This window comes from Rhinolophus sinicus, linkage group LG02 (genome assembly GCF_036562045.2).
Source record: "Rhinolophus sinicus isolate RSC01 linkage group LG02, ASM3656204v1, whole genome shotgun sequence".
In the NCBI taxonomy this organism is placed as follows: domain Eukaryota; kingdom Metazoa; phylum Chordata; class Mammalia; order Chiroptera; family Rhinolophidae; genus Rhinolophus; species Rhinolophus sinicus.
The window spans coordinates 142,340,343-142,355,792 of NC_133752.1; positions in this window are offsets into that span (position 1 = coordinate 142,340,343).

Genomic DNA, 15,450 nt, shown 5'->3' on the forward strand with positions numbered 1-15,450 from the left:
TTATATTATATTATATTATATTATATTATACCTGGTCTTATTCTACTATAAGTTAATTTTTGCTCCAAAAGACGCCTTAGAACTGATTGTCCGGCTAGGTCTTATTTTCGGGGAAGCACAGCTATATCCCTCCACCATCACTAAAATGCCACACAAGGCCAGCAAACAGATGATGAAATATATCTGAATGTGAAAAAGCTACTTTCCGATGGAAATACTGTAATCTCACAAAAGTCTATGGTACAATATTAAAGATAGGTAATTCTGTGAAAATTTTATTTTATTTTTGCCCCCCACACATAACTACCTTGATTTTTTTATTTTTAAAGTATTAGCTCTGGTGTAGAGAAAAAGTTATAAAAATAAAATCAATGGAAATAAAAATGTGAAATAGTCTGGAATTTTCTAAACCTACCTGAATGAATTTCGATGTGACTGCTGGATATATGTGGTGTAATTTATTCTTGATGAGATTATTATAGTAATTTTTAAAAGATATTTATACATGTAATAGCTCATAACAGTGAACATTATGCCCCATTGCAAGAGCAAAAAGGAAATTTAAAACTAATCCAGTTCCTCAAGTTGTACTTTCTATGATATATTTTGCAATGATTATCGGCTCAAGACAGGCTGGGAAATAAGAGTCCATATTTTGTATTTAACATGAAATACTACTTGTTTAACCTGATTCTGTCACAGGTCTCCAATAAAATGTAATTACTCATGGTATTACTTTTAAGATTTAAAAATCTGAATTTAATATCTGGAAAATATGCACGAGAGAGACTTCCAAAAAGCTGAGAGTGGAAATTATGGCATCAGTTTTATGTTTCCATAATCCTCCTCTTTTCCTTGACAAACTTCCATGGTAGAGGAATGAAAATTATGAGGTACATGTCTTTTTTATTTAAATTTATATTTTCTCACTAAACAGTAGGAGAATCCTGGATAAACTCATTTTCATATCAACTGTGTGGATATTATTTTTCTATGCAGACAATTGTGAATTATGCTCAGGGTCTATATTATATGTCCTTAGAAATGTTAATATCAGGGTCCAAATAATCAAAATAACAGAAAAATTGGGTAATATTTTGTGAGATGTTAAAGCAGGGAAGATATAACACATAGATATAGATACATAGATAGATAATAAATTATCATATGCATATGATCATATATGATATATAGTATATGCTATAATTATGTATATATAATATAATGCTTATACTTAAATATATAAGTAATCATATTTATATGCAGTTGTATGTTATAATATATATCTAATAATTCATATCTATCTATCTACATCTCAAAGCTTGAAATTGAGACTAACAATCTCTTTAAACGCTCTAAAGACATTACAAAATTCAAGCTGTTAAATGAGTCATTGTAGCACACTAAGGATTGGTGATTTGAAATTAATGAGTAAAGAATTTGTATAAATAATTGAGATCGGAAGTATAACTCAAGGCGATGAAATTCGCTAAAAAATATTCTGGGTGGTACTATGTTAAGCATACAAAAAAAGTTTCTCTGACAGCAGCAAGTCAATTTTACAAATATAATACAGGAAGTAGAAGTTTTGTCCTTTGTGAGGCTAATAGGTGTGATTTACTTGTTCCATGGATGTCTAATCAAATGATCCAGAGAATCACTTAAAACTATTACCTAATCAAAATGCAAAATGCATTGATGTGTGATGAAATTAAGCAATAAATTCTAAATGTATTCATTAAACAGGAATTAAAAATAAATACGATTTTATGGTCAAGTCCTTCAAAACCTGAGTCAGTACTAATGTTTAATCCAGCAAAGTTGCAATAATTATCTTAGAAGTTAAAATTCCATGAAGTTCAAAATATTAATCTGCATATCCAGTATATCATCTTGATTGAGGAGAATGCTGCAAAAGTTCTTCATTAGCTTTAAAAAAAAAGCACCACTTACCTATTTCCATGATATTAAACCAATTTAGGTTTTTTTCTTCTTTTTATTCACTTTATTGGAGTGACATTGGTTAATAAAATTAAATAGGTTTCAAGTGTACATTTCTATAATACATCACCACATATTCTAATTTAGTTTTAACTATATGTTATTGATTTATGTAAAAATACACATTGCTTGTAAAGTAGAACTTTCAATTTTACTATAAATAGCAATTCTCAAAGAGTGATAAAAAGTTATGTAAATGGTAAGACTTTAAGTGTAATATAGCTAAGAAAGCCAGCATTCTTTAATGAATAAAAAAGTCACAATGAGAAAAAATTTTTAATGTGGCATGTTTTATTTTGCTCCAGTATTTTTTTATTCAGTGCAAAATACTGTTGTATTAAACGAAATAAAATAACTCAAAGAGAGTCTATTCATACATACAAGTATTTACATACATTAAAACAAAATTTATCTTTCCATGAACAAATGGAGGATCATTTTCCCTCTGTCACCTCAGATTATTTGACACTACAGTGCTACTTTGAGTATTGTAACACACTGAAAGCTTTCTGAGAAAGGTCTTAGGGTGTGACTGAGAGGAAGAATGGGACCCAAATTGGAAGTAAATACACACATACACACATATGCATCACACATATATTCTTTTTCTGCATATATAAATAATTATGGTCATAAATTAATAAAATTTTGGTAAGGTGTTTAGAAATCTTCTAGTAATTCTCAAGTTTTTTTTTTTTTTTTAAACTAACCTTGGGGTGTTTATTATTAAATTTATTAATGTATTTAAAACTTTCAATTTGTATTAAAGGAAACTGCAAAGAAATTTGAGAAACATTATATTTAGAGAATTGAAGTAAAAAATAAAATTTTAATACCATTTTATCTATGAAAAAATAAACTATCTCTGAATACTTTCATGTCTTAGGCAGATTTTAAAAAAAGAATCTAAAAGAATGTATTTGATAATAGGCAGTTTCTCTTTTTAAAAATGATTTTGAAAGTTAGAGAGATAATAAATAAAAGTAATTTGTATTTTGTTTTCCTGTTTGAATTGAGGAAGAAAACAACATTAGTGTTATTGCTGATCTTAAATAGTTCTCCATCCTCGCTATGTCTCATTTGGCAGAATATGGATCAACTCACGCATGCCTATTTGTTGAGAATTTTACAATAGAGTTTAACATATATTTGCCTGCCTAGTAAAATATAGAAAACACTATCATAAAAGGTGAAGATATTATAGTGATGCTATACAAAAAAGGTAAAAGATGAAAATATCAGCTGGAAAGAAAGAAGGTAGAAGTCACATCTTGGGTGGAAGGGTGGGGCTATCTTTGGGAACCAAAATTTTCACCCCAAGCATTTATCTGTGAATAAAGCCATTCTTGTATTCATGTGTATCCATTAATCCTTTTGATGCTGCCTGGAGGTCTCACTCCCTGCTTGCTAAAATGTACTCATCCTAGCTTTGAACGCCCTTTTTCTGTCTTTTCCCTTCAATAATCATCTATCCATTTACTCCAAAATTTACCTCTCTTTAATCTGTGGAACTCTCATGGAACTTTTTCTGTTATTTAGTTGTATTAATCACAAAGCATTTTTATTTGTCTTCCTACTTAATTATAACTATAGTTTGAGATCCTCAAGAACAGGACACAGTTTTTGGAGACAAAGAGAATTAGATTCAAAATTCTAGTCAGCTTCTTACTAGCTAGTCCACTTTGGGCAAGTATGTTAATCTATAGTTTCCTCATCTGTAGTATTGGGATAATAAAATTAAGTTGACATGATGGTGGCAAAGACAGATTTAGATAAAACTGCCTACCACAATGCTTGGCATAACATATATGGGCCACCCTCGCTATACAACTCCCTTATAGTTATTTGTTTAAATTTATATGCCCAGAATATGTATTTCTTGCAAGTGATGAGTATATTGCATTTTCTTTCCTATTTTTTTCATTCTCTAGTTTATCGTCAAGTGTGAGCACCAAAGGAATGCCTCACAAACAATAAAAAAATAATTGTATTGAATTGAATTGTGTGAATTTTTTTTGCTGTTTAGTTTTAATAACTCTTATTATAAAATAAATACAGATATTAAGGAGATAAAAATATAATAAGCAGTTATCCAATTGTCCTCAGGCATAACACACACACACACATGCATATAGGTACACACAAAATGCCTTCTTTTAGTACTTTTATATTTTATCATAGAAGTGTATTTATATTGTATGTATTATATGTATAATTTATTATATGACAACGTATATAGTAAGCATAGTATGTATATTCTACTGTATATTATATACGATATAAAATCTTATACTCTGTATATTGTCATATATAAGTATATATATACATATTTTAGCCTACATTTTTCACCTAATATTATATTTCAATCATCTTCATGTAGGTAACTATAGTAAGACATGCCTTATTTATAATATCTGAATACTATTGCATCAAGTGATGCCATATCATTTGTTTAACCATTCCATTGTTTTGGTGAGGTAAATGGTTAATGTTTTTAAGTCTTTGTCTCTAAAATTTAACATTTTCACATTTACTATCAAAATTAATGTTTTCTCTTCATATATATTTTTATGTTTATTTGATGTTTTGTGTTTTCTCTTTTTTGAGGAAATTGTGGAGTACACTAAAAGCTTAAAGCAGAATGCAAAGTCTTTTGTTAAATTAAAATAATGTTGATAGAGATACACTGAGCAGATATATATAAGAAATGTCATATGCATAAAAAGCGTTTTAAGTTTTGAGGGAACTGCTGTAATTATACACAAATGAAGAAAGCCAGTCAAGGCAGGTATCAAAATGATTGGTTTAATTCAGAGGTGTGACCCGCAGGCCAACTGCGGCCCACAATCCATTGGCCAACAGCAAATTCCAAAAATATATTTAGTTTACTTAAATAAACCAGGTGAGGCAATACGTACTTCACCTCGCCTGAATGGCCCGGCTGTTTGTGTATTTTATTGCATATGGTCCTTGGTGAAAAACTTTGAAAAAAGTTTGGACATCCCTGGTTAACTTCTGAATATTTTATGAATTCAAAACACTATAGCTTTATTACTAAGGAGATGTTACAGAATTAATGTCATCAAGGATATAGATTTATCCTGCTACTTTATTGATAGTTTTATATTTTGTTTATTTTCCTCTTTTTTTGTTATTTTATTTCCTTTTGAATGTTCAGTTTTAGTACATTTTCTTTTCCCTTACTAATTCATCAAATGCTTCTCCGAGGTGTTTTTAATGATAAAATTATTAAGTGAATAGAGTAATTATATACGCATGTACCCACATCCATGGATTTTAATTTCTACTTTTGGCATGATATCCTTGTCCTAATTTCTCTATATTCATCTGTTTAAACCCATTAATTCAATATTTTTCTAATTCATGTCTGGATAAATGAACACTGTAAATAAGCTAGGTTCTTGGGATACACCAATGACAAATCAGATTAAGAATTCTGAAATGGAGTAGCTTACTAAAATTTTTAGTTTGTTTTTTTGTTATTGTTGTTGTTGTTACATCCACTGATTTTATTCTAAATAATACAGATATTGGTGACCAAAGTATATGCTTGTTACAACAATTAAAAATCCGGAAAATGAAAATGTAGCATCTCTTAGAGGTTGTTCACCAGGCAGAGAGGAAACTGATAGTAGAGCTAAAAATTTGGAGACAAAAAATTTTCATTGCTAAAAGTGTGAGAGATTCAAAGATGACCAGATTTCCTTCCGACACTAAAGTTATATGGGAAAACGTTAAGAAACAGAAAGTTGAAGCATGCATTTGCTATAGCTGGATGAGTTTATCAAAGTATTAGAAGGAAGAGATGAGCTCAGACAAGACAGAGCAAGTTTGTGAGCAAATAGTGAACACAAATAATGAAATTCTGGAAAAACATCCAAAATCTTGGGGCCTCCAATAGTTGAAAAGTCAACTGCTTCTGAATCTCAAAAGTAAAGATGTGATTGAAAAAGGATTTCAATTTGATGTGCCCATTAATATTTATACATGTGAGATTATATTAAGAACTAGAGTGCCTCATCCAAACCTGTCTTTTCAGGCAGCCTCAAAGCTACCCATTATAATGAGCTAAATAGCCAAGGGAGTTAAAAACAGATAAGTAAACCAGTTTTAGAAGTTTTCTCTGGAAATGATTTTAGGTGTGGTTATTGGCTGATAAAGCTCACTAAGTTTTGGAGGAAATTACGTTGTCAAATAAACTATTGATTTAAAAAGAAACACAAACAAAAACATTTGACTATTTGAGTCTTAAAACAAGACCCCAAACTTGAAAGAACAGCAAGTCTCCACAAAAGGGTCCACTGAAACCCACCTCTGACACGGCTATGGAGGAAAATGGACAAGGAAAAGCATTCAGACTACTGAGCCTGGAAGCTGAAGGAGAATAGAGACAAGAATTCCTCCTAAAAAGAAGAATCATCCAAGAGTTCACAAAAAACTTTACAACTGCCATGAAAGCAGGATCCAACTGCAATTTCTCATTGCCATCAACCAGGGATATTGTGCTTTTTTCCTATTCTTTCTAATGAAAGTGTTTGCTGCAGTTATGATTTTACTGTGCCACCAGCATCGACAGTGGTACACGTGTGTTTCTAGTGGGAAAAGGTGGAGACAGATAAAATGACTTTTCATGTATAGAGCACCAGATTATGTGTAGTTGCACTTAAGTGTGAAAGAGAGAAATACACATAATTCAGATTTCTTGATCTTTAAACTGAATATAGTAATTAAACAGGACTGTGGATTATTTGTCTGGGGAAAACAACTATTAACTTCCATCAATCTCCTAGCCTTCATTTAAAAAACAAACAAACAAACAATAAATAAATAAATAAACAAAACTAACAAAACAACAAAAAAAAAACTCCCTTTTCATAGTTACCTGTAAAATATTGGCAAGTTTTTATAGTTTATTCTTAATATCTTTTCACAATGTGAAGAATATAACATGTGGGCTTCTGCCTTAAAATTTAATAATAAATTTGGTTTTAATGAACAAACATTTGGTTTTAATGATAAGTTGAACTAAAGGAAAATTTCATCTGTCCTTTCTTGTTTTCTGCTCTGAGATGCTCATTTTTAATGGTGTAACTCTTTTTTACAGTATGTCAGATGTTACAGAAACATTTTGCATATACTTCAAATGGCATATCATAAGTCATTAGCCCATAAATTTAATTTCCTTACTATTAGCAGAATGACTAAGTGCTTTCATCTGGCAATCTTGCATGTTAATTACTTCTAGGTGGTGTATTTCCAATGATGAGCGATTTAAAGCATATTTTCAGGTGTTATTTGTCTTTCTCAGAAAGAGTTCTCACTAATATATAGAAATGGTCCAAGTTCCAAAAGTGGATTGTAAATGATCAATGTATAAATAATGCCCCTAAAGTGTAATATGTGGTGCTATACACTAGGAACATTTTAATACTTCAGCATTTGGCAAACAGAGGCAATGAATTGTAAATCTACTTGCTCTTAGAAATGGCAGTTTCAATGATTTTGAACTTGGCTGAATTTGTTAAAATCACTCAATAAATAAACTATTGAGAATGTATTTCATACACATAATAAAAGGTCAGAATTCCAAAGCAAACCAACAAATATATTTCCAGGCAAGTGTTTTCTAAAGTTTATTAAGGAAAGTGGGGATGACACAGATGCTCTGGGAACATTCAAAGGTAAACGTCTACTGTTGCCCCTCTTCCAAAGTTTATTTATTGCAATGTGACTTTCTAATAAGAAAAGGAAGATATTTTACCCCCGTCCGCCTTCCTTGGAATTTAGGCCGGCCTTAAGACTTTGTTTAACAAATATAATGTGGAGGACTAGATGGTGTGCCATTATGATCCTATGATTAAAGAGGCTTTGCACATTTTTATTCTGTATATTGGATTCCTGTCTCCATGAAAACAAACCTGGAGATCGTGTTGGATAATGAGAGTGTAGAAGAGAATCGAGTTGCCCAGGCAACAGCCAACCACCCCAATCATCAGAAACAGAGTTCAGAACTTCTCTAGCTGATATACACCGCACTGAAGAGGCATAAGAATGAGCAGGTGAGATTAGAAGAACCAGAAGAACTTTTCAACTAATTCTAGTAAAAAAACAAACAAACAAACAAAAAGTGCTGATGGTCAAATCATAAACTAAATAAATCAGGGTTTGGCAAACTATGGCCTGAAGACCAAATCTAGTTTGCTGCCTGATTCTGTAAATGAAGTTTTATTGAAATACCAGCATAGTCATTTGTTAACGAATTGTCTATGGCTGCTTTAACACGATAATATAGGGTTGAGTAGTTGCAGCAAAGACTTTTGTCCCACAAAGTCTAAAATATTTACTGCATAGTCCTTCCCCCCAAAAAAGTTTCCTGACCTATGAAGTAAATCATTTTTTGCTTTATGCCACTAACTTTTAGATGATTTGTTACACAGCAATAACTAGCTGACAAAGGAGTAAAAATTAGAAGCTCTCAGCAACCATATGTCTTGGTATATCGAGGTAATCCTGGATGCATTAAGAAAAGATTGAGCTGATGTACTGACACAAGCAAATAAAAGAGATGGAGAAAGAGAAAAAAAACTAGTAAAATTTTGGTCCAAAGTAGTTGTCCTTGAGGTCCAAGTGTACCTATTTTTCTACTAGGGAATATGTGACATACCCTTATGAGCCTCCATTTATAATTCTTTTTTGTTTAAGTTAGATTTAAGTTTTACTGTTTTTAAACAAAAGAGCTTTAATTAATACACACAAAAGAGAAAAATAGAAGTTTTTAAATTGCTTAATATTGTAAGTAATTAAATAATTTGTATTTGCCCTACAGTTCATATAACACATACTACAGTTTTTGTTTGTTTGTTTGTTTTTATTAAGTTGAGTTGGATGAACTAAAATGGGAATTACAGAATAAGAGAGGAGGCTGAAGCTGCCATGATGTAATACTAATATCATGCATTATATGTAATTTATTATTAAATATTGACTACTTTAGTACAAAAGGTGCCTAGTTTGGGTAATAAATTATATAATCACAGTTTGTTAGAGTTCATTCTTAATATTGTGATTCTATGGGTTTGGGCAAATGTATGACACCTTTCCACAAATATAGCATCATACAGATTATTTTCATTGCCCTAAAAATCCTCCATGCTCTGCTTATTCATCCCTCCCTCCCTCCAAAACCTTACTGTCTCCATAGTTTTGCCTTTTCTAGAATGTCATATAATTGGAATCATCCAGTATGTAGCCTATGCAGTAATATGCATTTAAGGCTCCTCCATGTCTTCTCATGGCTTGATAGCTCATTCTTTTCACACTGAATAATATTCCAGTGTCTGGGTATACCACAGTTTATCCATTCACCTACTGAAGGACATATCGGTGGCTTTTAATTTTTTGGCAATTACCAAAAAAGCTGCTATAAACATCAGTGTGCAGGTTTTCATGCAAATGTAAGTTTTCAACTCCTTTGTGTAAGGATCAAAGAGTGTATTTGCTGAATCATAAGGTAAGAGTTTTATAAGAAACTGCCAAACTGGCTTCCAAAATGGTTAGACCAGTTTGCATTTGTACTAGCAAAGAATGAGAGTCGTTATTGCTCCACATCCTCATCAGCATTTGGTGTTGTCAATTCTGGATTTTGGCTACTCTAATAAATGTGTGTGGTATTCATTGTTTTAAGTTGCATTCCCCTAATGATATATGATAGGGAAAATCTTTTTATAAACTTATTTGCCATCTGTATATCTTTTTGTTGAGGTATCAATTGAGGTCATTGTCCCATTTTTTAAAACAGGTCATTTGTTTTCTTTTTGAGTTTTAAGAGTTCTTTGCATATTTTGGATAACAGTCCTTTACCAGATAAGTCTTTTGTAAATGTTTTCTCCAAATCTGTGACTTATCTTTCCATTCTTTTGACAGTGTCTTTCACAGAAGATTTTTTTATTTTAATGAAGTTCAGTGTAACAATTATTTGTTACATGGATCATGCCTTTGGTGTTCTGTCTAAAAAGTCATCACCGAATCCAAGGTCTAGATTTTCTCCTATGTTATTTTCTAGGAGTTTTATAGTTTTATGTTTTACTTTAGTTCCGTGATCCTTTTTGAGTTAATTTTTTTGAAGGGTATAAAGTATGTGTCTGGATTCTTTCTTTAATTTTTTTTGCATGTATATGTCCATTTGTTCTAGTACCATTTGTTGAAAAGACTGTCTCTTATCCATTGTGCTGCCTTTGTCAAAAATCAGTTGATTATATTTATGTGGGTCTATTTTTGGCATCTTTATTCTGTTTTATTGATACATTTGAGTGTTCTGTCACCAATACTATACTGCCTTAACTACTATAGTTTTTATCATAAGTCAGCTGCCATACTGTGGGAGAGCCCTGCAAAGGGATTCATGTAAAGGGCTATGAGGTATGCTAGCAACCATGTAAATGAATTTGGAAGTGGATGCTCCAAAGTTGAGCTTGCAGAGAAAATTACAGCCTCAGTGGACAGCTTGAAAACAATTTTCTGACAGATCCTGTGCCTGTGGAATCCAGCTAGTCATGTCTAGAATAAGATAACAAATGTTTTCTGTTTACAACCACTAAGATTTAGAGTAATTTATTAAGCAACAATAGATAACTAAAGCAATATTTTACTGTCACTAATTTTAAAATTACAAATAATTATTAATAAAAGGAAAATAAGATTGACAGATAATAGTGCTAGTCACAAGTGCATTGTCATGTATTAATTGCAATCGTTATTAATTTTCTTTCTTAATATTAAATCTACTTTAAAAACCACTGTAAGAATACTCTCAACAATTTTAGACTAAGATTTTTGCCTCAGCTGGTTAGTAATAGAGCTTTGGTAACATGTGTTCTCTTTCCTGTCACTAAATAACAGATTATAACAATGCTCCCAATATTTTCCATTGTGAATGTAGTAAAATATGTTTAATGAATTTAAATTCCATGAACATTTAGATCACATAAATATTGGTTTGTACTTGTCATTGTAACTGATAATTATAGTACATGAAAGTACATAAGAATTTGTATTTTAAAATTGAGTGTATATAACCTTGTCCTAATAAAAAAGTGTTATGGGAAAAGAACTGCAACTTGGAATTAGCTTCCTATAACATTTTGAAAATATTCCATCTGAACTGTTGCACGTAATAATGCATTTGCTCCCAGTTTTTAAGAAAGAAGACATTTTGATAAAAATAATTTATTTGATAATAGTTATTATTTTATTTATTCAGCATGTTAATCGTTTGGATAGGATTGATTCTACTCCCAGCTCCTGTACTAATTTGAAGCCAATAGCAGCATTCCTATCCTATTACACAAAGTCCGGAAGTGCAAGTCTTAGTCAACCAGGTGGGATTTTTCTGCTCCTCAGGGAAGGTTTATCAGCTCAAAGCTTGATATATGTTTCTAGGAGTTTTGAAATATAGAGACTCTCTCTAGATAATCTAAAATGCAGACATAAAACTGGGAACTATAGCAGCCATTTTTCCATGTTGAGGGACATGATCTGAGGAACTAAAATGACAACCAGAGAAGAGCAGAGCTAAGAAAATCACATGCAAATGAAACTAGATATCTAATCAAACCAGGCCCCATACCAACCCTATCTCTGTTTATCTTAATCAATGAGCCAACAAAACTCATTTATAAGTTAAGCCAGTTAGAGTTGTATTGCCTTTTAATGTATTTGAAAATATTCTAATTGTAAAAGTGTCATCATGAGAAACAAATGAGAAAAAAGTTCCTTAAATTATAATACAATGTTTGTTTATTAAATAATATTCACCAAGTATAACTGCATATAGAAAAGTCTTAAGAAAAAAGTTGGCTTGTTAGAAGAACCGATATCTACTGAGTAATTTGTATATGCCAGGCATATGCTCATTGTTCTCACCTCCATCATTTTATTTTAAATCCTTAGCCAATTGTGCATTAGGTTTCAATTAACCAATGGTAATAAATGAAATCTAAAATTAAACTGTTTTAAGCAGCAGAGGTAAAATATAAATAAATCTTATGTTTTAATATTTTTCTCATTTAAAACTTTATTTGCTTTTCACTGCACCACAATCCCACAAAAGCAGTATTACAAATACCTGCCACAGTACAAGAAATGTTTCCATAAGCAAATATATATATTGGCATATGCACATGTGAGTAGACATATATTCATGCTGACATTATGGACATAGAGTACATTAAATTTTCCACTTAAAAGAATGATACATATTATACATATATACATTTATAAAAAAGAAATATAGAAAAAGAGTAGAGGTGAATAATAGGGAGATACATATATTTTATTAGTCTTTTACTTATGTTCCAAACAGGATAAATTATTGACAATGAAACAATTTGGTTTAAAAATTCTCACTCATATTTCTCCAAAGGCATTATCTCAACAGCTTGACATTCAAAACTATTGATGACTGTACTCACATGGTATTAAAACCACTTTTATAATTGCTTTTAACCAATATCCTTGTATTTGTCATTGTCCATCATATCTTCTCTATCCTAGAGAATAATGAGAACCCACATTTCATTTTTTAAATTTTCACACATTTCAATTTGTTTCCACATATATATTGTCATTTACTATTCACAACATCCTGTTAGAAAGTCAAGATAAATTTTTACTTTCACTCATTTTATAGGTAGGAAACAACAGGCATTGTGAAAAGTCAAGTGTCACATGCTAATTAATGATAGCTCCAATATTAGAATGTAATCATAATTGTTCAAATTTAGAGTTTCTTAGATCACGAAAGCATTATTTGTCCTAGTTTGTTCTCCTTTATACCTCTCTTTTCTCCCATTATTTGTATAATTTCTCACATCAAGAAGCCAGAATAAGCCTGGGGACCCAGGCTTAGTGGTCCCATTATTAATAATAGTGGTCCCATTATTCCATTAATATATTCACAGACCCCTATTATATGACAGAATGAATGGCATTTGGAGTCATGAGCAAAACAAGTAAAATAAACATTTTAAACTTCATGACTGTATATATCTAAAATGTAGGACAGAATAAAACAGTTCTTAGTTATAATGTACCATCAGTAAGAAGAGTCAACAGTTTAAAAAATATCTCCAGGGAATTCTTTTATGACATCTCTTCAAGGACAACCTGTTTGTATTCCACAAAAGGACATGGACTCAACTGTATCTTGTTTCATTAATGACTACTTATTTTTTAAAGAATTGTGACACTTCCATTAAGTTTATGTTGCTCGCAGTTATCTATATAGCAAGGCAAATGTTACAAAGTCAATACACAAAGAACTTCCTTTTAAGCTTATAATCAATAATTACCAATGATGAATAAACATCAATTATTAACAATGGATGTGGTTTAGGTTGTTTTACTTATGTCTGCTTTTTAAGCCTTGTAATGGATTGCTACTGTCAGGTACATCCATTAAACAGAGTTCACTGTGCTGAAAGCACAGAGAAGGGTCAGAATTGTTGACAAGAGATGTTTAATAATCCCCAGGTTATCTTTCTTTGATTCAAAAATTCACTCTCTGAGATATACCAAAAAAGCTGACTTGAAAATGGATTTCTGCTGTATTATGTATAAAAGAAAGAAATATTATTACATATGTTCAAATTTTATTGAACTTGCAACAAATTTACTACATCAGAATTTGCCAAAGATTAGTTTTTTTATAGAACATTGCGAAATAAGAGGAATCTTTACTGAAATAAGGGACTAAGTTACACCCTGAGTTGAGATGAGCATGAGGCAACACAATAGCAGCATTATTATATGGAGATAACACACATTAAGTGATTTTAGGGAGGATATTACCTAAAAACCTGGAAGAAGTCAGTGTGGAGTGGAGCAAAACTTCCGGTTGAAATGTTTTCAAAGTATTAAGGCCAGAGTGGAGAAGAGAACTCTGAGCAAGACTCACTTATATTTCAAAACTAGAAACCCAAGTGGAACAAAAGGTAGGCAAATGGTAGGAAACCAATCAACACCTAGAGTTTAAACCATGAGAGAAAGTGGGTCATCAATGTGAAATCAAGCAAGAAAAACATAGATCTGATTAGTTTTCTGCAAAAGAATAACAAAGATGTTGGACCTATTCAGAGTGAAATAAATGATGATGAGATTAATTGCTTAAAGTACATGATCACTAATTCATAATCAATTACATGTATTAACTCTGTGCCTAGTTCCTGCTAGTTTCCTAAAGCATAAAGCATTACCTTTAATTCTTAAAATAACTCTGTAGGGAAAATGATGATATTTATTCCACATGGGTAACTGAGGCTCAAAGATGTTAAGAAACATGCCCGAGACATTACAGCTAAAAAATGAACAAAGCACAGTTAATCCTGTTGTACCTTACCTGATTTGTGGCCTAACATTGATGTCTTTTGTAGCAGATAGCTAAAACCAAGAGAACTTGAAATACAATGCTTGACATGCTTATAATTTGCGGTTTTCCCAATATCTCATCTCTTGCGTGTATCAATTGCCTAGAAATATATTGATGCATTAAATTAAACAGTATAGCACTTAGCACCATTAATTTATGGGTTGGTACATGACACCAGAATACATTTTCTCATCAAATTCTAATTCTTCTGAATTTCTACTAAGAGTAGAATTTCTACTAACAGTAGCACCTTAGGTTGTAGATTGTCTTTCCTTGACCTAAAGCATGCTTCCGTCCAAACTTTCTGTGACAAATGTTAGTATCTCTGACACATACCTCTGGTTTTTCAAGGCTCAGTAGACATTGTCTGCCCTTATGTGCTTCCCTGCTTACTTCACTCATTCGAAAACCCACTGAACGTACACAACAACTGGGAGTTTTTAAAAGGGAGATTTCTGTCCTTGGTTCTCCCAGCAGATTGTGTTTCTGTATTCTGCGAAGAAACTAGACATTTTAAACTTCCACAGACATTCTTCTAGGAAGGATTCCCACAATACCTTACCTCTACTAAAGGTTGTCTCTTGATTAGTTTAATTGTATCATATTTAAAATCTTCCAAACTCTTGCAATTTCTTTAAAATTATATAAATTAATTCCTCTAATTATAACTATTTATTCACACAGAATATCACTGAAGTATTGAGACAACTAAGATTAAATATAGTTGGTAAGTAAAAATTAAACTGGCCTTTTTACAGTATCATTACATTTTTAAGAGTTCAGGTTTATAATGATTTAAAACACTCAATTAAACCATGATTCTCTTTTACATATTCAAATATTAATAATTTTTTTGTTTCTTACTTTTCTGAACAAAAGTGTTGAGTCATTGGAAGATATTTAAATAAGAATTTGACAACCAAATAAAAGTTTCAAAGTCAAGTTGTTTCTGGACTCAAAGGCTTACATAATTAAAGTTTAATTCCATACTATAGGGAGCCCAC